A 24865-nucleotide genomic window follows, 5' to 3' on the forward strand; every position below is an offset into this window, starting at 1 on the left:
ACCACTTGTTAAAGAGATTGTCTTCAATCCATTGTATATTCTTGCCTCCTTTGTCAAAGATAAGGTGTCCATATGTGCATGGATTTATCTCTGGGCTTTCTATTTTGTTCCATTGATCTATATTTTTGTCTCTGTGCCAGTACCATACTGTCTTGATGACTGTGGCTTTGTAGTAGAGCCTGAAGTCAGGTAGGTTGATTCCTCCAGTTCCCTTCTTCTTTCTCAAGATAACTTTGGCTATTCGAGGTTTTTTGTATTTCCATACAAATTGTGAAATTATTTGTTCTAGCTCTGTGAAGAATACCATTGGGAGCTTGATATGGATTGCATTGAATTTATAAATTGCTTTGGGTAGTATACTCATTTCACTATATTAATTCTTCCAATTCATGAACATGGTATATTTCTCCATTATTAGTGTCCTCTTTGATTACTTTCACCAGTGTTTTATATATATAGGTCTTTAGTTTCTTTAAGTAGATATATTCCTAAGTATTTTATTCTTTCCATTGCAATGGTGAATGGAATTGTTTCCTTAATTTCTCTTTCTATTTTCTCATTATTAGTATATAAGAATGCAAGGCATTTCTGTGTATTGATTTTATATCCTGCAACTTTAATATAATCATTGATTAGTTCTAGTAATTTTCTGGTGCAGTCTTTAGGGTTCTATGTAGAGGATCATATCATCTGCAAATAGTGAGAGTTTTACTTCTTCTTTTCCAATTTGGATTCCTTTTATTTCATTTTCTACTCTGATTGCTGTGGCCAAAACTTCCAAAATTATGTTGAATAGTAATGGTGAAAGTGGGCACCCTTGTCTTGTTCCTGACTTTAGAGGAAATGCTTTCAATTTTTCTCCATTGAGGATAATGTTTGTTGTGGGTTTGTCATATATACCTTTTATTATGTTGAGGTATGTTCCTTCTATTCCTGCTTTCTGGAGAGTTTTTATCATAAACGGATGTTGAATTTTGTCAGAGGCTTTCTCTGCATCTATTGAGATAATCATATGGTTTTTATTTTTCAATTTGTTAATGTGGTGTATTACATTGATTGATTTGTAGATATTGAAGAATCCTTGCATCCCTGGGATAAAGCCCACTTGGTCATGGTTTATGATCTTTTTAATGTATTGTTGGATTCTGATTGCTAGAATTTTGTTAAGGATTTTTGCATCTATGTTCATCAGTGATATTGGCCTGTAGTTTTCTTTTTTTGTGGAATCTTTGTCAGGTTTTGGTATTAGGGTGATGGTGGCCTCATAGAATGAGTTTGGAAGTTTACCTTCCTCTGCAATTTTCTGGAAGAGTTTGAGCAGGATAGGTGTTAGCTCTTCTCTAAATTTTTGGTAGAATTCAGCTGTGAAGCCATCTGGACCTGGGCTTTTGTTTGCTGGAAGATTTTTGATTACAGTTTCAATTTCTGTGCTTGTGATGGGTCTGTTAAGATTTTGTATTTCTTCCTGGTCCAGTTTTGGAAAGTTGTACTTTTCTAAGAATTTGTCCATTTCTTCTACGTTGTCCATTTTATTGGCATATAATTGTTGATAGTAGTCTCTTATGATCCTTTGTGTTTCTGTGTTGTCTGTTGTGATCTCTCCATTTTCATTTCTAATTTTATTGATTTGATTTTTCTCCCTTTGTTTCTTGATGAGTCTGGCTAATGGTTTGTCAGTTTTATTTATCCTTTCAAAGAACCAGCTTTTGGCTTTGTTGATTTTTGCTATGGTCTCTTTTGTTTCTTTTGCATTTATTTCTGCCCTAATTTTTATGAGTTCTTTCCTTCTACTAACCCTGGGGTTCTTCATTTCTTCCTTTTCTAGTTGCTTTAGGTGTAGAGTTAGGTTATTTAGTTGACTTTTTTCTTGTTTCTTGAGGTGTGCCTGTATTGCTATGAACTTTCCCCTTAGGACTGCTTTTGCAGTGTCCCACAGGTTTTGGGTTGTTGTGTTTTCATTTTCATTCGTTTCTATGCAAATTTTGATTTCTTTTTTGATTTCTTCTGTGATTTGTTGGTTATTCAGCAGCTTGTTGTTCAGCCTCCATATGTTGGAATTTTAAATAGTTTTTCTTCTGTAATTGAGATCTAATCTTACTGCATTGTGGTCAGAGAAGATGCTTGGAATGATTTCAATTTTTTGAATTTACCAAGGCTAGATTTATGGCCCAGGATGTGATCTATCCTGGAGAAGGTTCCATGTGCGCTTGAGAAAAAGGTGAAATTCATTGTTTTGGGATGAAATGTCCTATAGATATCAGTTAGGTCTAACTGGTCTATTGTATCATTTAAAGTTTGTGTTTCCTTGTTAATTTTCTGTTTAGTTGATCTATCCATAGGTGTGAGTGGGGTGTTAAAGTCTCCCACTATTATTGTGTTATTGTTCATTTCTCCTTTCATACTTGTTAGCATTTGTCTTACATATTGCAGTGCTCCCGTGTTGGGTGCATATATATTTATAATTGTTATATCTTCTTCTTGGATTGATCCTTTGATCATTATGTAGTGACCATCTTTGTCTCTTTTCACAGTCTTTGTTTTAAAGTTTATTTTATCTGATATGAGTATTGCTACTCCTGCTTTCTTTTGGTCCCTATTTGCATGGAAAATCTTTTTCCAGCCCTTCACTTTCAGTCCGTATGTGTCTCCTGTTTGAGGTGGGTCTCTTGTAGACAACATATGTAGGGGTCTTGTTTTTGTATCCATTCAGCCAGTCTCTGTCTTTTGATTGGGGCATTCAACCCATTTATGTTTAAGGTAATTACTGATAAGTATGATCCCATTGTCATTTACTTTATTGTTTTAGGTTTGAATTTATACACCGTTTTTGTGTTTCTTGTCTAGAGAATATCTTTTAGTATTTGTTGGAGAGCTGGTTTGGTGATGCTGAATTCTCTCAGCTTTTGCTTGTCTGTAAAGCTTTTGATTTCTCCCTCACATTTGAATGAGATCCTTGCTGGGTACAATAATCTGGGATGTAGGTTATTTTCTTTCATCACTTTAAGTATGTCTTGCCATTCCCTCCTTGCTTGAAGACTTTCTATTGAAAGATCAGCTGTTACCCTTATGGGAATTCCCTTATGTGTTAATTGTTGTTTTTCCCTTGCTGCTTTTAATATGTGTTCTTTGTGTTTGATCTTTGTTAATTTGTTTAATATGTGTCTTGGGGTGTTTCGCCTTGGGTTTATCCTGTTTGGGACTCTCTGGGTTTCTTGGACTTGAGTGATTATTTCCTTCCCCATTTTAGGGAAGTTTTCAACTATTATCTCCTCAAGTATTTTCTCGTGGTCTTTCTTTTTGTCTTCTTCTTCTGGGACCCCTATGATTCGAATGTTGTAGCGTTTAATATTGTCCTGAAGGTCTCTGAGATTGTCCTCATTTCTTTTAATTCATTTTTCTTTTTCCTTTCTAATTCGTTTATTTCTACCATTCTATCTTCTAATTCACTAATCCTATCTTCTGCCTCTGTTATTCTACTATTTGTTGCCTCCAGAGTGTTTTTAATTTCATTTATTGCATTATTCATTATATATTGACTCTTTTTTATTTCTTCTAGGTCCTTGTTAAACCTTTCTTGCATTTTCTCAATCCTTGTCTCCAGGCTTTTAATCTGTGATTCCATTTTGATTTCAAGATTTTGGATCAATTTCACTATCATTATTCGGAATTCTTTATCAGGTAGATTCCCTATCTTTTCCTCTTTTCTTTGGTTTGGTGGGCATTTATCCTGTTCCCTTTATCTGCTGGGTATTCCTCTGTCTCTTCATCTTGTTTAAATTGCTGAGTTTGGGGTGTCCTTTCTGTATTCTGGCAGTTTGTGGAGTTCTCTTTATTGTGGCATTTCCTCACTGTGTGTGGGTTTGTACAGGTGGCTTGTCAAGGTTTCTTGGTTAGGGAAGCTTGTGTTGGTGTTCTGGTGGGTGGAGCTGAATTTCTTCTCTCTGGAGTGCAATGAAGTGTCCAGTAATGAGTTATGAGATGTCTTTGGTTTTGGAGTGACTTTGGGCAGCCTGTATCTTGGAGCTCAGGGCTGTGTTCCTTTGTTTCTGGAGAATTTGCTTGGTATGTCTTGCCCTGGAACTTGTTGGCCCTTGTGTGGTGCTTGGTTTCAGTGTAGGTATGGAGGCGTTTGATGAGCTCCTGTCAATTAATGTTCCCTGGAGTCAGGAGTTCCCTGGAGTCAGGGTTTGGACTTAAGCCTCCTGCTTCCAGTTATTGGTCCTATTTTTACAGTCATTTCAAAACTTCTCCTTCTATACAGCATCATTGATAAAACATCTACGTTAAAGATGAAAAGTTTCTCCACCGTGAGGGTCACCCAGAGAGGTTCACAGCGTTACAAGGAGAAGAGAAGAGGGAGGAGGGAGTTAGAGGTGACCCGAATGAGATGAGGTGGAATCAATAGAGGAGAGAGTGGGCTAGCCAATGATCACTTCCTTATGTGCACTCCACAACTGGACCGCTCAGAGATGTTCACGGAGTTATACAGAGAAGAGAAGAAGGAGAAAGGAGACAGAGGTGGCCAGGAGGATAAAAGGGGGGAATGAAAAGGAGGGAGACAGATCCAGCCAGTAATCAGTTCCCTAAGTGTTATCCACTGTCTGGAACACATAGAAATTCACAGAGTTGAGTAGAGTAGAGAGGGGTTAGGGAGGAGACACAGGCGACCTGGTGGAGAAAAAGGAGAGTCCAAAGGGAGAGAGCAGTCAAGCCGGTAATCTCACTACCTAGTGAAAAATGAGTACTGAAGATTGGGTTCTTAAAGGTACAAAATTGGTAACAAATACATAAAAGTAGAAATTAAAAATCTAGAGTAGAGTTTGGAATTTCAAAAATACGATGTTAAAGAAAAGAAGAAGGAAAAGAAAGAGAGAAAAAAAAAAGAAAACAAAAACAAAGTCACAAAAATTATAAAGAAAATACAGGTACAAAATTGATAACAAATACCAAAAAGCAAAAGTTAAAAATCTAGAGCAGAGTTTGGAATTTCAAAAATACAATGTTAAAAAAAAGAAAAAGAAGAAAGAAAGAGAGAAAAAACAAACAAACAAAAACAAACAAAGTCACAAAAATTATAAAGAAAGTATAGGTACAAAATTGATAACAAATGCCAAAAAGCATAAATTAAAAACCTAGAGTAGAGTTTTGAATTTGAGATATACAATGTTATATAAAAGAAGAGAAAGAGAGAGAAGAAAAAAAAAAGTCACAAAAATTATATAAAAAAAATATAGGTACAAAATTGATAACAAATACCAAAAAGCTAAAATTAAAAATCTAGAGTATAGTTTGGAATTTCAAAAATGCAATGTTAAAAAAAAGAAGGAAAAAAAAAGTCAAAAAAATTATAAAAATATATATATGAAGTTTGCTTTAAAAAAATAGGGTCTTTTTTTTTTTTTTTTTTGCAAAGTAATAGTAGGTTATAAAAGTGCAAATTAAAGGAATAATAGAGGACTTAAAATTCTTTAAAAAATTAAAAAAGAAAGAAAGAAAGAATGATTGTAAAAATAGTTAAAATATATCTAGGACTTTCTCTAGTTTTGTTGTGGGTATTGTGGGTTCAGTTCATTTTCGGCTAGTTTCTTGGTCCGACTTATATTTCTCAAGATCTATAGGCCCCTTCCTATGTAGTCGGTACTAACCACAGGGTTTTAATGTATTGCCTGTAGCTTCCAAGGCGGTTCCCTCTGTTATAGATTCTTCTGTTTGTTGGTCTCTTCAGTGTCTGGTTTTTGCCCTGACACAAAGGGACGGTGGAGGACACTTTTTTTTTTTTTCTTTTTTTTTTTAGGCTCGCTTGTTCAGTCGCACTGTGGAGAGGGAGGGACGCTGCAAACAAATAACACTGGCGTGTGCTCGCAGTGCCTCAACCACACTGGGTCTGCCCCTGCTCATGGCGTGTGTAGCCTCCCTACCCACACTGCTCAGGCTCTAGGCTGCTCCACCAGGAACCATCTGTGTCCGGCCCTGGGCTGCTTGCACCTCCCAGGTCCAAGCCGCTCAGGTTCAGGCACTCGGGTAGTCCTCAGAGGTGCAGACTCGGTTGAGCCTACGTTTTGAGCCCTTCCCAGGTCCGAGCAGCTCAGGTGATGAGGTGTTTGGCGAGTGCGATTGCTGTGACTTACCGCCTCCCTGCCGCTCAGTTATCTAGGTGTACAACTGGCACACGTTCTCAGGCAGATGTTGACTGTCCAGACCCCCAAGAAGTTTTAGTTAGCAAAGAAGCCTGCTTACAGTTTTACAGATAATGTCTCTCTGGGGCTGCGAATGCCTCCTTCCAGCTCTAGCTGCCTGTCACTTGAGGGGGATGGTCTGTAGCCAGCTATCTCTGTTCAGTCCTTTGTTCCGTGAGCGGGCCTGGCAGTGTCTTAGGTTAGAGCTGGCTTTTCACGTGGTAGATATCCCACAGTCTTGTTTGCTAACCCAAATTATTTTGCTCAGATAGCGCTTGGGTATTCAGGCCAGATCCTTACTCTAAGCGATGCAGCCCGCGCCCTGCCTCCCTGCCCAGCCCCCGCTTGCCAGTGGTGTGTGCAGGCGTCTGCGCTGCTTCTCCACTGGGGGAGTTACCATAGGGCTCGTAATCTGCGGGTTTTAATTGTTTATTTATTTTTCCTCCCTGTTATGTTGCCCTCTGTGCTTCCAAGGCTCGGCACAGATTCGGCAGTGAGAAGGTTTCCTGGTGTTTGGAAACTTCTCTCTTTTAAAGACTCCTTTCCCGGGACAGAACTCCACCCCTCCCTCTTTTGTCTTTTTTTGTCTTTTATATTTTTTGCTACCTCCTTTTGAAGACTTAGGTTGCTTTTCTGGGTGCCTGATGTCCTCTGCTGGCATTCAGAAGTTGTTTTGTGGAATTACTCAGTGTTTAAATGTTCTTTTGATGAACTTGTTGGGGAGAAAGTGTTCTCCCCGTCCTACTCCTTCGCCATCTTAGCTCCTCCCCTCCCACTCCAGTACTCTTGCCTGGAAAATCCCATGGATGGAGGAGCCTGGTGGGCTACAGTCCATGGGGTCGCTAAGAGTCGGACACGACTGAGCGACTTCACTTTCATTTTTCACTTTCATGCATTGGAGAAGGAAATGGCAACACACTCCAGTGTTCTTGCCTGGAGGATCCCAGGGTCGGGGGAGCCTGGTGGCCTGCCATCTACGGCGTCACACAGAGTCAGACATGACTGAAGCAACTTATCAGCAGAAGTAGCAGCATGCCAAAAAAGAACTGAGGGTTATTAACTTAATAGTTTTAATTCTGAACTTCTGATTCCTCCTTTATGAAAGATAATCCCATTTACTTCATATAGCTTCTGCAAGATTTGTTTGATACAATATGTTTAAAATATTCACTATAAATAAGACAATGCTACATCATTGTGTTAGTTGCCTGTTACCTCAGATGCAAAGGCCTAAAACACAAATTAACTCTCTTCTGGAGGCCAGAAGTAAAAAATCAATTTCACTCTGCAGATCATCAGCAGGGTTGGTTCCTTCTGGAGCTCCAGAGTTCAGTATATTTTCTTGTCCTTTTTAGTTTATGGGGGTCACCTGCATTCCTTGACTTGTTACTTCTTCTTTCTATCAATCCAACATTTTGCTACCATTTTCACATCTTTTACTTTCTGTTCTATCGTAAAATCTCCTTCCACTTTTCAATTACAAAAGTAATTGAGATTATATTTAAGATCAACACAAGTAAGACTTGATAATATTCTCATTTATGATCCTTAACTTAATCATATCATCAAAGTCCCTTTTGCTGCACAAGTAACACTTGTGGTAACTGTGTTTTGGGATGAATCTTTTCTGGGTCATTATCTAGTCTATTGTGAACAATCTTTTCATATCTTCTCTTATTCTTTCAAATATAAACTCAGCTGAGCTGACTTTGAAACGGCACAAAGACAGGCCCATCTGTGAAAAGTGTGGCAGAATATTCCAACATAGCCCCTTTAAGAAAACTCTTAAAATCATATATAAGATGCCTTTGACACGATGTGTTCTTATTTCAAAAGTTAGGAATACGTACTTCCAAAAATCTGTGTTCAGATCTTTAGATGGTACTCAGTACATTTTTCCAAGGGGCTATTTGGTACAATTAACATGAAACATATTAAAGGCAGAAAAGCTAGGGAAGATTATCTATCTTTACCATCCAAAACAGGATAGTTTTAAGAGTAAAAGAGGAAACCTTGATAATTATTATAGGACAAAAAACTTACACCAGGACAGTAGTAGACAAATTATATAGGTGCCTTATCTCCAAAGACTCTAATCACTGTGATCATTGGTGGCAAGAAGGAATAGGATTAGAAAAACCACTTTGCTCTCTCATTCTTTGGTTCTTTTGCATATTCAGCAAGGAATTCTTGCATATTTTGAAAGGACTAACTGTAAAGAGCAATATTGCATAGGAACCTGGAATGTTAGGTCCATGAATCAACGCAAATTAGAAGTGGTCAAACAAGAGATGGCAAGAGTGAATGTCGACATTCTAGGAATCAGCAAACTAAAATGGACTGGAATGGGTGAATTTAACTCAGATGACCATTATATCTACTCCTGCGGGCAGGAATCCCTCAGAAGAAATGGAGTAGCCATCGTGGTCAACAAAAGAGTTCGAAATGCAGTACTTGGATGCAATCTCAAAAATGACAAAATGATCTCTGTTCATTTCCAAGGCAAACCATTCAATATCACAGTAGTCCAAGTCTATGCCCCAACCAGTAACGCTGAAGAAGCTGAAGTTGAACGGTTCTATGAAGACCTCCGAGACCTTTAGAACTAACACCCAAAAAAGATGTCGTTTTCATTATAGGGGACTGGAATGCAAAAGTAGGAAGTCAAGAAACACCTGGAGTAATAGGCAAATTTGGCCTTGGAATACAGAATGAAACAGGACAAAGACTAATAGAGATTTGCCAAGACAATGCACTGGTCATAGCAAACACCCTCTTCCAACAACATAAGAGAAGACTCTACACATGGACATCACCAGATGGTCAACACCAAAATCAGATTGATTATATTCTTTGCAGCCAAAGATGGAGAAGCTCTATACAGTCAACAAAAACAAGACCAGGAGCTGACTGTGGCTCAGATCATGAATTCCTTAAATTGAAGAAAGTAGGGAAAACCACTAGACCATTCAGGTATGACCTAAATCAAATCCCTTATGATTATACAGTGGAAGTGAGAAATAGATTTAAGGGCATAGATCTGATAGATAGAGTGCCTGATGAACTATGGAATGAGGTTCGTGACATTGTACAGGAGACAGGGATCAAGACAATCCCCATGGAAAAGAAATGCAAAAAAGCAAAATGGGTGTCTGGAGAGGCCTTACAAATAGCTGTGAAAAGAAGAGAAGTGAAAAGCAAAGGAGAAAAGGAAAGATATAAGCATCTGAATGCAGAGTTCCAAAGAATAGCAAGGAAGGATAAGAAAGTCTTCCTCAGGGATAAATGCTAAGAAATAGAGGAAAACAACAGAATGAGAAAGACTAGAGATCTCTTCAAGAAAATTAGAGATACCAAGGAAACATTTCATGCAAAGACGGGCTTGATAAAGGACAGAAGTGGTATGGACCTAGAGAAGCAGAAGCTATTACGAAGAGGTGGCAAGAATAAACAGAAAAACTGTACAAAAAAGATCTTCATGACCCAGATAATCACGATGGTGTGATCACTCACCTAGAGCCAGACATCCTGGAATGTGAAGTCAAGTGGGCCTTAGAAAGCACCACTACAAGCAAAACTAGTGGAGGTGATGGAATTCCAGTTGAGCTCTTTCAAATCCTGAAAGATGATGCTGTGAAAGTGCTGCACTCAATATGCCAGCAAATTTGGAAAACTCAGCAGAGGCCACAGGACTGGAAAAGGTCAGTTTTCATTCCAATCCCAAAGAAAGGCAATGCCAAAGAATGCTCAAACTACTGCACAATTGCACTCATCTCACACACTAGTAAAGTAATGCTCAAAATTCTCCAAGCCAGGCTTCAGCAATATGTGAACCATGAACTTCCAGATGTTCAAGCTGGTTTTAGAAAAGGCAGAGGAACCAGAGATCAAATTGCTAACATCTGCTGGATCATCAAAAAAGCAAGAGAGTTCCAGAAAAACATCTATTTATGCTTTATTGACTGTGTGGATCACAATAAACTGTGGAAAATTCTGAAAGAGATGTGAATACCAGACCACCTGACCTGCCTCTTGAGAAATCTGTATGCAGATCTGGAAGCAACAGTTAGAACTGAACATGGAACAAGAGACTGGTTCCAAATAGGAAAAGGAGTACGTCAAGGCTGTATATTGTCACCCTGCTTATTTAACTTATATGCAGAGTACATCATGAGAAATGCTGGGCTGAAAGAAGCACAAGCTGGAATCAAGATGGCTGGGAGAAATATCAATAACCTCAGATATGCAGATGACACCACCCTTATGGCAGAAAGTGAAGAGGAACTAAAAAGGCTCTTGATGAAGGTGAAAGAGGAGAGTGTAAAAGTTGGCTTAAAGCTCAACATTCAGAAAACAAAGATCATGGCATCTGGTCCCATCACTTCATGGGAAACAGCTGAGGTAACAGTGGAAACAGTGTCAGACTTTATTTTTTTGGGCTCCAAAATCACTGCAGAAGGTGACTGCAGCCATGAAATTAAAACACGCTTGCTCCTTGGAAGAAAAGTTATGACCAACCTAGAGAGCATATTGAAAAGCAGAGACATTACTTTGCCAACAAAGGTCCGTCTAGTCAAGGCTATGGTTTTTCCAGTGGTCATATATGGATGTGAGAGTTGGACTGTGAAGAAAGCTGAGCACCAAAGAGTTGTTGCTTTTGAAATGTTGTGTTGGAGAAGACCGTTGAGAGTCCCTTGGTCTGCAAGGAGATCCAACCAGTCCATTCTTAAGGAGATCAGCCCTGGGTTTTCTTTGGAAGGAATGTTGCTGAAGCTGAAACTCCAGTACTTTGACCACCTCATGCGAAGAGTTGACTCATTGGAAAAGACTCTGATGCTGGGAGGGATTGGAGGCAGGAGGAGAAGGGGACGACAGAGGATGAGATGGCTGGATGGCATCACTGACACGATGGATGTGAATCTGAGTGAACTCCAGGAGTTGGTGATGGGCAGGGAGGCCTGGCGTGCTGCGATTCATGGGGTCGCAAAGATTCGGACACAACTGAGCGACTGAACTGAACTGAACTGAACTGTAAATTAAAAAAAAACGAAGGAGACTCTCTAGCAAAAATCAACAAAACTAAAAACTGGCTCTTTGAGAAAATAAATAAAATAGACAAACGATTAACCAAATTCATCAAGGAAAAAAGGGAGAAGAATCAAACCAATAAAACTAGAAATGAAAAGATCACAGGAGACAACAAAAAATACAAAAGATCATAAGAGACTACTATGAGCAATTATATGCTAATAAAATTGAAAACTTGGACTAAATGGACAAGTTCTTAGAAAAGTATAACTTTCCAAAACTGAACCAGGAATAAATTGAAAATCTTAATAGACCCATTGCAAGCACAGAAATCGAAGGTCTAATAAAATATCTTCCAACAAACAGAAGCCCAGGACCAGATTGCTTTACAGGTGAATACTACCAAAAATTTAGAGAAGAGCTAACACCTATTAGTATATACCCCATGTCCAAGGTCAGAAATGGTGGCTGCACTTTGCTGCAGTGGCTGTGAACAGATACTCCATGTCCAAGGTCCGAGAAACCCCAGCAAGATGGTAGGCACTGGTGCAGCAAAGAAGTCCCAGCAAGATGGTTGGAGGGGGGCAAATTCACGTTGAGAATCAAAGCCCATTCCCACCAAAGATGCTCAGAGGGCACAAAAAAATCTTGTGCCCACCAGGACCCGGGGACTTCACAGAGACAGACAGCACTGTGTTTGAGCATCTCCTATGGAGGCACAGGTCAGCAATAGACTGCGACAAGGACAGGTGCTTTAGGTGCAGCAGACTTGCATATGGCATAAGCCCTTTTGGAGGAGGTTGCCATTAACCCCACCATAGAACTGCCACAACTTACACAGAACTGGGAAATAGACTCTTAGAGGGCACAAACAGAACCTTGTGTGCAGCAGGACCCAGGAAAAAGGAGCAGTGACCCCATAAGAGACTGACCCAGACTTGCCCTGGAGTGTCCAGGAGTCTCCAATGGAGGCATGAGTAGGCGGTGGCCTGCTGCAGGGTTGGGGGCAGTGTGTGTAACAGTACATGCATAGGGTCTTCTCAAGGAAGTCTCCATTATCTTCATTACCTCGACCATAGTTTGGCCCCAGGTAAATAGCATGGAGGGAACACAGCTCCACCCATAAAGAGAAAATTGGATTAAAGATTTACTGAGCAAGGCCCTGACCAGGAGAACAAGATCCAGTTTCCCCCTCAGTCAGTCTCTCCCACCAGGGAGCCTCTATAAACCTCTTATCTTTTTCCATCAGAGGGTAGACAGACTGAAAACCACAATCACAGAAAACTAACCAATCTGATCACATGGACCACAGCCTTGTCTAACTCAGTGAAACTATGAGCCATGCCATGTAGGGACACCCAAGACAGATGGGTCATGGTGGAGAGTTCTGACAAAATATAGTCCATTGGAGAAGGAAATGGCAAACCATTTCATTATTCTTGTCTTGAGAACCCCAAGAACAGTATGAAAGGGAAAAACATAGGACACTGAAAGATAAACACCCCAGGTCGGTAGGTTCCCAAAATGCTACTGAAGATCAGTGGAGAAATAACTCCAGAAACAATGAAGAGAAAAAGCCAAAGCAAAAATAATATCCAGTTGTGGATGTGACTGGTGATAGAAGCAAAGTCCAATGCTGTAAACAGCAGCATTTCATAGGAACCTAGAATGTTAGGTCCATGAATCAAGGCAAATTGGAAGTGGTCAAACAGGAGATGGCAAGAGTGAACATAGACATTTTAGGAATCAGCAAACTAAAACGTACTGGAACGGGTGAAGTTAAGCCACAAGACCATTGTATCTACTACTGTGGGCAAGAATCCCTTAGAAGAAGTGGAGTAGCCATCATAGTCAACAAAAGAGTCTGAAATTCAATCCTTGGATACAGTCTTAAAACTACAGAATTATCTGTTTATTTCCAAGGCAAACCATTAAATATCACCATAATCCAAGTCTATGACCTGAGCAGTAGTGCTGAAGAAGCTGAAGTTGAATGATTCTATGAAGGCCTTCAAGACCTTCTAGAACTAACACACAAAAAAGATGTCCTTTTCATTATAGGGGACTGGAACACAAAAGTAGAAAGTCAAGAAACACCTGGAGTAGCAGGCAAATTTGGCCTTGGAGTATGGAATGAAGCAGGGCAAAGGCTAATAGAGTTTTGCCAAAAGAACACACTGGTCATAGTAAACATAAGAGATGACTCTACATGTGGACATCACCATTTGCTCAGTAGTGAAATCAGATTGATTATATTCTTTGCAGCCAAAGATGGAGAAGCTCTATACAGTCAGCAAAAACAAGACTGGTAGCTGACTGTGGCTCTGATCATGAACTCCTTATTGCCAAATACACACTTAAATTGAAGAAAGTAGGGAAAACCACTAGACCATTTAGGTATGACCTAAATCAAATCCCTTATGATTATACGGTGGAAGTGAGAAATAGATTCAAGGGACTAGATCTGACAGACAGAGTGCCTGAAGAACCATGGACAGAGGTTCATGACATTGTACAAGAGAGAGGGATCAAGACCATCCCAAAGAAAAAGAAATGAAAAAAAAGCAAAACGGTTGTCTGAGGAGGCCTTGCAAATAGCTGTTGAAGAGAATTGAAAAGCAAAGGAGAAAAGGAAAGATATACCCATTTGAATGCAGAGTTCCAAACAATAGCAAGGAGACATAAGAAAGCCTTCTTTCAGTGATCAGTGCAAAGAAATAGAGGAAAACAATAGAATGGGAAAGACTAGAGATCTCTTCAAGAAAGTTAAAGATACCAAGGGAATATTTCATACAAAGATGGGCTCAATAAAGAAGAGAAACAGTATGGACCTAACAGAAGCAGAAGATACTAAGAAGAGGTGGCAAGAATACACAGAAGAACAGTACAAAAAAGATCTTCACAACCCAGATAATCATGATAGTGTGATCACTCACCTAGAGCCAGACATCCTGGAATGCAAAGTCAAGTGGGACTTAGGAAGCATCACTACAAATAAAGCTAGTGGAGGTGATGGAATTCCAGGTGAACTATTTCAAATCCTAAAAGATGATGCTGTGAAAAATGCTGCACTAAATATGCCAGCAAATTTGGAAAACAGTTGTGGCCATAGGACTGGAAAAGGTCAGTTTTCATTCCCATCCCAAAGAAAGGCAATACCAAGGAATGCTCAAACTATCATACAATTCTGCTCATCTCAGTTCAGGTCAGTTCAGTCACTCAGTCATGTCCATGGACTGAAGCTTGCCAGGCCTCCTGTTCATCACCAGCTCCAAGAATTACACAAACTCATATCCATTGAGTCAGTGATGTCATTCAACCATCTCATCCTCTGTCATCCCCTTCTCCCACCTTCAATCTTTCCCAACATCAGTGTCTTTTCCAGTTCTTCCCATTAGGTGGCTTAAGTATTGGAGCTTCAGCTTCAGCATGAGTCCTTCCAATAGATATTTAGGACTGATTTCCTTTAGAATTGAATTGTTTTATCTCCTTGCAGTCCAAGGGACTCTCAAGAGTCTTCTCAAACACCATAGTTCAAAAGCATCAATTCTTCAGCACTCAGCCTTCTTTATGGTCCAACTCTCACATCCATATATGACTACTGAAGAAACCATAGCTTAAACTAGATGGACCTTTGTTGGCAAAATAATATGTCTGCTTTTTAAGGTGTTGTCTAGGTTGGTCATAGGTTTTTGTCCAAGGAGCAAGTATCTTCTAATTTCATGGCTGCAGTCACCATCTGCAATGATTTTGGAGCCCAAGAAAATAAAGTCTATCACTGTTTTCACTGTTTCCCCATCTATTTCCTGTGAAGTGATGGGATCAGATGCCATGATCTTAGCTTTTTGAGTGTTGAGTTTTAAGCCAGTTTTTTCACTCTCCTCTTTCACTTTCATCAAGAAGCTCTTTAGTTCTTCTTCACTGTCTTCCATAAGGGTGGTGTCATCTGCATATCTGGGGTTACTGATATTTCTCTGGGAATCTTGATTCCAGCTTGTGCTTCATCTAACCTAGTGTTTCTCATGATGTACTCTGCATACCAGTTAAATAAGCAGGGTGACAAAACTACCGCACAATTGCACTCATCTCACAAGCTAGTAAAGTAATGTTCAAAATTATCCAAGCCATGCTTCAACAGTAGGTAAACTGTGAACTTCCAGATGTTCAAGCTGGCTTTAGAAAAGGCAGAGGAACCAGAGATCAAATTGCCAACATCTGCTGGATCATCAAAAAAGCAAGAGAGTTACAGAAAAAAGCATCAATTTCTGCTTTATTGACTATGTTGAAGCCTTTGACTGTGTGGATCACCACAAACTGTGGTAAATTCTTAAAGAGATGGGAATAACAGGTCACCTGATCTATCTCTTGAGAAATTTGTTTGCAGGTCAGAACATGGAGTTGGAGTTGGACATGGAACACTAGACTGATTCCAAATCGGGAAAGGAGCCCATCAAGGCTGTATATTGTTACCCTGCTTCTTTTACTTATGCGCAGAGTACATCATGAGAAATGCTGGGCTGGGTGAAGCACACACTGGAATCAAGATTTCCAGGAGAAATATCAATAATGTCAGCTATACAGATTATGCCACCCTTATCGCAGAAAGTGAAGAAGAACTGAAGAACCTCTTGATTAAAATGAAAGAGGAGAGTGAAAAAGTTGGCTTAAAGCTCAACATTCATAAAACTAAGATCATGGCATCTGGTCCCATCATTTCATGGCAAATAGATGGAGAAACAGTGGAAGCAATATCCGGCTTTATATTTTTGGGCTCCAAAATCACTGCAGGTGGTGATTCTAACCATGAAATTAAAACACGCTTGCTCCTTGGAAGAAAAGTTATAACCAACCTTGACAGCATATTAAAAAGCAGGCACATTACTTTGCCAACAAAGGTCCGTCTAGTCAAGGCTGTTTTTTCCAGTAGTCATGTATGCATGTGAAAATTGGACTATAAAGAAAGCTGAGCATGGAAGAGTTGATGGTTTTAACTGTGGTGTTGGAGAAGACACTTGATAGTCCCTTGGACTGCAAGGAGATACAACCAGTCCACCCTAAAGGAAATCAGTCCTAAATATACATTGGAAGGTCTGATGTTGCAGCTGAAAATCCAATAGTTTGGCCCCCTGATGTGAAGAGCTGACTCATTTGAAAAGACCCTGATGCTGGAAAAGATTGAAGGTGGGAGGAGAAAGGGCCAACAGAGGATGAGATGGTTGGATGGCATCACCGATTCAATGGACATGGGTTTGAATAAACTCCAGAATTTGGTGATGGACTGGGAGGCCTGGCATGCTGCTGTCCATGAGGTCACAAATTGTTGAACACAACTGAGGCACTGAACTGAAGTGAACTGAACACCTAGTGTACTCAAAACTCTTGCAGAAAATTACAGAGGAAGGCAAATTCCTAAACTCATCTATAAGGTCCCCATAATCCTAATACCAAAACCAAACAAAGATGCCACAAAATAAGAAAACTACTGGCCAATATCAGTGATGAACATAGGTGCAAAAATCCTCAACAAAATTCTAGCAAACAGAATCCAACAACATATTAAAATGTTATACATCATGACCAAGTGTACTTTATTCCAGGGGTGCAAGGATTCTTCAGTATTTGCATATCAATCAATGTGATATAACATATTAAAAAACTGATAGATAAAAACCATATGGTTATTTCAATAGATCCAGAGAACGCCTTTGAAAAAATTCAACACCCTTTTATGAATATCCTTAAGATGAAAAACTGCTGCTCTTCAAAAGGAATTGTTAAGTAAAGAAGGCAAATCACAGGTTGAGAGAAAATAACCACAATACATATATATGACAAAGGGATGGTTGTCTCATTATTAAAAAACAAAACAAAACAAAACCTCTGACAAATTAATAGAAGCACAAACTCAATTTTAAAATGCACACAGAATTTTAACTGACACATTACAAAGGATGATATACTAAGGACCCATACACACCTAAATATATGCCCAGTATCATTAGTGATTAGAGAAATAACCTTATAACAAGAATGAGATACTACTACACACCCACTGGAATGCTTAAAATTAACATTGTCAATATTAATTTTGTCAAGCATGCATAGCAACCAGAACACTCATACACTGTTGAAAAGTGTATAAAATTGGATGATAGTTTGTGAGTTCCTTCTTAAATTGAATATACAGATACAATACAACCAAGAAATTCCACTCCTTTGCATTTTCACAAGAAAAAATGAAAACATATTCACACACAGACTTGTATATATGTATTTTTGACAACATTATTCTTAATTATGTCAAATTGAGTGTAATCCTAATTCTCATCATTAGGAGAATGAATGCTGAATCTGAAGCTCCAATAATTTGGCCATTTATGTGAAGAGCCAAGTCATTGGAAAAGACCCTGATGCTGAGAAAGATTCAGGGCAGGGGGAAGAAGCGGGCAACAGATTCTGAGATGGTTGGATGGCATCACCTACTCAATGAACATGAGTTTGAGCAAATTACAGGAAGCAGTGAAGAACAGGGAAGCCTGGCATGCTGCAGTCCATGGGGCTGCAAAGAGTTGGACACGGCAGTGACTCAACAACAGCAACAACAAAGGAGGATGGATGAACGCAACATGGTTTATTCTCACAGTGAAGTACTCTTCAGAAATAAGAATGAATGAACTACTGAGAGCTGCAATGGCGTAAATGAACTTTACAAACATGCTGAGAGAAACCAACCAATCAACCAACCAGCGACTTAGAAAAGAACAACCTTTGAAACTTAGAGGAGAACAATTCAGTCTCCAGTGACGAAAAGTAATGTGATGGTTGCTTGAGGATGAGAGTAGAGTTATTGTCTAGAAAGAGGCACAAGGGAAATTTTGGGGTGATGGAAATATTCTATATTTGAACTGTAGTGGTGATCACAAAACTGTATAATGAATTCATCAAAATTATTGAAATATCACATAAAATAGATGCATTTTATTATATACATATTATACCTCAATAAAGTTTATTTCAAACCATATTAGCAACTATTTTTTACATAATTTATACATATTCATTATTCTTTTGGAAAATTTAAAAAATATAAAAAAAGATAAAGGGACTGTGAGAGAGAAATAACCTATCCTTCAGAATAAATACAGATGAAATCTGATGGTATAAAATACTAGGCTTAGGCACACATTTTGCTTTTCCTTTAATCTTCACCAACCCCCTCCCCCATTTTTAAGTTTCTGAATTGTCTTAAGTTTCAGTAATAACTTCCTGGGGTCAGAGACTTTCCCAGTTTTCCTATAGATGTCCTGTTTTCCCTTAGGAAAATAAAAGCAAAGTCTCATTTACAGTCTTAATCCAAGTTTTACTCCCTCCTTTGTGAAATATAAGTAGTGATACTCAGTTTATATAACTCAATTTAAATATACTTAGATCTGCTATCAGATAAACTCTTCTTAGATTGCAACTTTGCACTCTGCTTCTAGACTTGCTTCTGTTTTGTTATGCTTTGTCTTAATGTTTGTTTTATCTCTCAGCATTAGTTCTTGAATTTGGTCCTCACCTTGCTCCTATTAGTCTCATATCTCAGCTCCCTCCGTTTGTTGCAGACACTGGAAAAAACTACACTGAAAACCTTTCCTTGATCTGTGGATGATTCCTGACCTAGTATTTTAATTTTGGAGTAGAGACTGGTCCAAATAATAAATCCCTTTTATCCTTAGAGAATTTCCTTTGAACTGCAATTCTAGATTTTCAACACCTCTTTATCCCTGCAGGTATCTCTACTTCTCTCTTTCTAACACTAACCTCCAAGTTTAGAGTCAAGAAACTCTTGAAAGTGACCCTTGAGATCCTTTAAGTTTCTTGGCGTCTAGGTCTGCAGATCAAACATGATTCAATTGACACTGTTGCCAGGTGCACTTACCTATCACCACGTTTACACTTTTAATTGCTTACTTGGTTGTTGTTCAGTCATTAGGTCATGTCTGACTCTTTGTGATCCCCACAGAACGGTAGCCCATCAGTCTCCTCTGTCTGAGGGATTTCCCAGACAAGAATATAGGAATGGGTTGCCATTTCCTTCTCCAGGGGATCTTCCCGACCTAGGGTTTGAACTTTCATCTCTTGCATCGGCAGGCAGATTCCTTACCACTGAGCCACCTGGGAAACTTACCTGGTCCTGGGCACTAATTTCACTAAGGACTCTGAGTTTATTCATGGACTGAAAACAAATTATTTGCTGAGAAGTGTTTCTGACTCTTGACCTCATCTCCCATTCTTCTTTCCCCTGAGCTTCATAGAACATGGCAGCAGGCATCTCACACTACTTTCTGGATACTTTATAACTAATTGAAAGCAAAACTGCTTTAGTTGAATGTACTCATTAGAAAGGGGACTTCCTGGGTAGCTCAGGTGGTAAAGAATCTGCCTGCAATGTAGGAGACCATGGTTCAACTCCTGGGTTGGGAAGTTCCCCTAGAGAAGGGTTATGCTATCAACTGCAGTATTCTTGGGCTCCCCTGGTGGCTCAGACAGTAAAGAATCCACAGAAGTCCTGGGTTCGATCCCTGAGTTGGGAAGATCTCCTGGAGGAGGGCATGGGAACCCACTCCAGTATTCTTGCCTGGAGAATCCCATGGACAGAGGAGCCTGGCAGGCTATAGTCCATGGGGTCGCAAAGAGTCGGATAAGACTGGGCAACTAAGCACAGCACAGCAGCACTCATTAGAAAGTCTACTCCCCGACTTGCTATTTAATAATTGTTACTTTTGCTTCGCTAGTAGCTCAGACAGTAAAGAATCTGCCTGCAATGCAGGAGACCCAGGCTCAATCCCTGGGTCAGGAAGATCCCCTGGAGAAGGAAATGGCTACCCATTCCAGCATTCTTGCCTAGAGAATCCCATGGACAGAGGAGCCTGGCAGGCTACAGTCCATGGGGTTACAGAGAGTCGGACAAGACTGATTAACACTTTCACTTAAAATAGAAATAATGATCTTTTCCTAAAACAACACAGCTATGCATGAGGTTTTATAAGTCACTGCTTCAAGATCAGATTAAACTTTTACCGGCTGAAAGTTGATACTTAAATCTAACTTTACTTTTTTTCCTTTTATAATATTCAACATTTTGAGTCTATACATACTGCTACTAAGTCACGTCAGTCGTGTCAGACTCTGTGAGACCCCGTAGACGGCAGCCCACCAGGCTCCGCCTTCCCTGGGTTTCTCCAGGCAAGAATACTGGAGTGGGTTGCCATTTCCTTCTCCAATGCATGAAAGTGAAAAGTGAAAGTGAAGTCGCTCAGTCATGTCCGACTCAGCAACCCCATGGACTGAAGCCTACCAGGCTCCTCCATCCATGGGATTTTCCAGGCAAGAGTACTGGAGTGGGTTGCCATTGCCTTCTCTGTCTACACATACAGAGTAGTTTACAGAGTAGTTTTAAATAGTGATTCACAGCAGTTTTTCAATAATGCTATAAAAGAGCAAAATAAATGTGACAACCATATTTGTATTTGTATTTGAGGGTGTATCATGGAAACAATATTGTAGACTAATAGCCAGATCTTTGTTTCAATTGAGAAGGCCTAGTTGTCTACTCTGTCAAAAGAAAAATGGAAGAGGAAAAAAACTTGCAAAGATCTTTTGCTTCATTTTGTTTTTTTGTTTGAATATGAATACATATTATTAATATGTATAAAAATATCTGAAAGCAGAAAAATGCTATAAATGCCATTTATTTTATTATATTTATTATGAAGTATTTGATATTTTGAATTAGAACTGAGTTTGAATAGATTTATTTATAATTTAAAATGCCAATAAAGAGTAAAGATTCACACAAAGAATTAGAAAGTAATTCAGTAATTTAAATCAAAACTAATAATGCATAGAACTTTCAGTGTAGCACTGCAAAAGTTAGGAACTTATTCTACATAAAATGTAACATGTATAGATCATGTCAACATATGTGACTGTTTATTAAAATAATTTCTATAATAGCAAAGATGGAAACCATCAAGTGTTCAGGTTTAGAGACTGGTTAAATTACTGTAATATAGTCATATTATGTAATTCTAGCACTTTTAAAAGAGTAGAGTGACAAAAATAGCTACAATCAATTTAGTTAAAAAATGTGGAACCAAAAATACACATGATCCCATTCATTTATGCTGATGATAGATAGGTAGATAAATAGAATTTCAGTCTCTCATATGCACAGAGAAATTGGAGAAAAGACAATTTTAGCAGTTAGCTGTGGAATATGGAAGTGTGGTGAAATATTTCACTTTTATCATTAAAATTTGTGTGGTTAGACTTTACAATGTAAATTTTATACCTTTTTAAACAAAAACATTGTCAATAACCAGTTAAAAAGGTGACTCTGAAATACCTAAACTATACTGTGTGTGTGCATGCTAAATTGCTCCAGTCATGTCTGACTGCAGCTCCATGGACTGTTGCCTGCCAGGTTCCTCTGACCATGAGTTTCTCCAGGCAAGAATACTGGAGAGGGTCACCACGCACTCCTCCATGGGATCTTCCTTACCTGGGGATCAAACCCTCCTCTCCTGTGTTTCCTGCATTGACAGATTGACAGGCAGGTTTTTTTTTTTTCTTCGTTAACCACTAGTGCCACCTTGGAAGACCCAGACTATACTGTATTTAATCATAAACCTTCAAGAAGTGGCCAGATTAAAATTCATAGTCTAGAGTCTGGTACCTTGAACCTAATGATATGACCTTAATTGTGTCCTGCCAAATCCCCACTTGAATCTGACTTTCCAGGCATCTAGAATACTTCCAAATACTGGAACAAATCCTATAATCCCATGCCTTTTTGCTTTTGCTAGGAAATGGCAACCCAGTCCAGTGTTCTTGTCTGGAGAATCCCAAGGACGGAGGAGCCTGGTGGGCTGCCATCCATGGGGTCGTGCAGAGCCGGACACGACGGAAGCGACTCAGCAGCAGCATACTATCCTAGAAATTCCTTCTCTTTGTCTTTACCTATATAACTACTAATAGTCATTCAAGGTTGTGCTTACATTATCAGCCTATGAAGGAAGAACATACTCAGTTTGTCCCAGAATGCTGAATTGGACTGATTCAATCCTGATTGTCTCATACTAACCAGGCATACATCCATCACAGCACTTACCCCTATATTGTCATTATGCATGTGATTGCCTTATTGCAACTATATTGCTGAGAGAAGGTATTATGTATATATACATATATATATATACATTAATTCTGTATCACCATATCAGCCTCAGTAAATATTCTAAAATAATTTAATGAAAATTTATTAATATCTTGAATTTTTAATTGGCTTTCTTTCAGTTATTTAAATCTATAACAAGGAAGTTAGAAATAATCTTGATTTTCAAAATAAGTTATATTATTAGAAGTTAGAAATAATCCATAACAAGGAAGTTAGAAATAATCTTGATTTTCAAAATAAGTTATACTATTAGATGTATACCTTTGAATGATCTTGTTGATAAAAATATTGCTGGAAAATACTATGGAGGATCATGGAATAAAAGACCTATCCATGTATTTTTCTTGTTGATTCATGTTAGTGTCTGTGAAATAAAAATAATAAGTATTATGTTTTAGAATTCTTATGTGGATGAAATGTTGAATCTAACAATAGAAACACTATGCAAATTATAAAATAAATATTATTATATTATTAATAGTAATATAAATTAAAAAACTTGGCTATTACTTAGGACAATTTGGACAAGTACAAATACATTTATTATTTAATCTAATCCTGTTCTGACAATTCTTTTCCCATTTCTAAAATTTAATTATCTAAATTGATATTCTTATAATACTGGATATTGAAACTGAATTGGACAGGAAATTGGCAATAATTGTCAGAGAAATGAAGGCTAATTATACTCCATATTTTTAGGACAGTGTTGAAAGCTCTGACAAAACAAATTAGGAGGTTTTCTCATTGCCATGGCAACAATTTTCAAGTTTGTTTTGCTTTTCTGAAAATATAACCAGTCACGCACACTTAATTTAACTTGAGCAGAGTAAAAAATCAATTTTTATTAGTGATGCAATTAGGCTTTAAAATCAAGTAAAATAATGATAAGCACAGATTAATTTGTTTCCAAACTTTTAGAAACTTTATTTTTAGTTATAGCAAACAAGGAGTTGATCATGAAATAAGGAAACCTTTGGGCCAATGAAATGTCTCCTTACATTTTGTTATTATCACTCATGTGAAATCAAAGATGGTAGGAAAAATAAGTAACATCTTTTGCTTATATTATTATGATCTCAGTAAATGCTTGCTGACTATTTCCCAGCTATTAACATACTTAGTGTGATTAATTCATCTAATTTAAAATAAATTTAAAGAAATATACAGTATCTTTGAAATTGGAATATTCAAAGATTTGTTAACATTAATAACACAATCAGCAACTATAAACAAAGAGCAAAGTTTGAACATTAGATGATGATATTTGAGCTCAAAAATTACTTCCACTGAAAATTTGCATGTGTGTTCTGGAACTGCAATTTTAAATTATGTGACAGAATATAAAACACAGAATATTTCTGATAACATGACTATTAACCATGAAATAGTGAGATTCCACAGATATTTCAAGTTATATATTCTTATTTAAGTTTTAAAGCATTTTTCTACACTAGCCCTTCTGCTTTCTGACCTTTGCACTGTCCCGCCTGCCTGGAATATTCTTCCCTCAGCCCTTCAGTTGATGGGCTTATTCTCTTCCTTCAGTTTTTGATTCAAATGCCTTTTCTCTTAGAAGCCTTTACTGAATTACACTATCCTAAATGTCCCTCCTATCCCACCCCAGGTAATCTCTCTTTCATTACTTGTTAATTTTTTTTTTATCATACTCACCATAATCTGTCAGCATACAGTTTCATTAGTGCAAGGGACAGAAATGAATCAAGAGTTATGGAATGAATGAATATGATAACTTATAATTGCCATTTGGGAATATATATACCTTTCTATCATCTGAAAGAAGCAAATCAAACATTAGTGATATTTATTGAATACTTTCCAGGTATTTGAGTTATGGACATGCAGAAGTCTCTTAAGTTTAAGAGAGAGTTCAGAGAAAGAGAAATCAATGATGGCTGGTTTAATCATTGAAGGTTTCATGAAGAGTTTAAAGCATCTTCAACATCTTAAAGTATTGAGTGGATTCCATCTTTTATATGAGCACTCAAATTTGGAGAGAATTAGCAATCTCTATTTTAAGATATAATTTTCTTTTTTATAGGCCAATTGCTTCATATAAGTTAAACCACGTGAGAGACAGCTTAGATACATAATCCTCTGCCATTACAAACCTTGCTGAAGTCATTTAAACCAGCCATTAATGGTACAGTGTTCATCCTGGATGCATGAGGGGCCAGTGACATGCAAGTGACACATTCTTATGCACTATTAGCTCAGGTCCAGGTTTAATGATGCAGACTATAGCCACTGCATGGTCCCTATATTCCCAAAGGAGTGCTCAGTACTTTGCATTTGACTATTAAAAAGTTCTAGATTTCAGTTTCTTTTAACATTCTAGTCAGTATTAATACTTTAATAATTCATTTTATCAAGAGAACATGGAGCAATGCATTCATTATTAGTTTCAAATCATGGGAAA

Source organism: Bos indicus x Bos taurus, chromosome 15, assembly GCF_003369695.1.
Source record: "Bos indicus x Bos taurus breed Angus x Brahman F1 hybrid chromosome 15, Bos_hybrid_MaternalHap_v2.0, whole genome shotgun sequence".
Classification (NCBI taxonomy): Eukaryota; Metazoa; Chordata; class Mammalia; order Artiodactyla; family Bovidae; genus Bos; species Bos indicus x Bos taurus.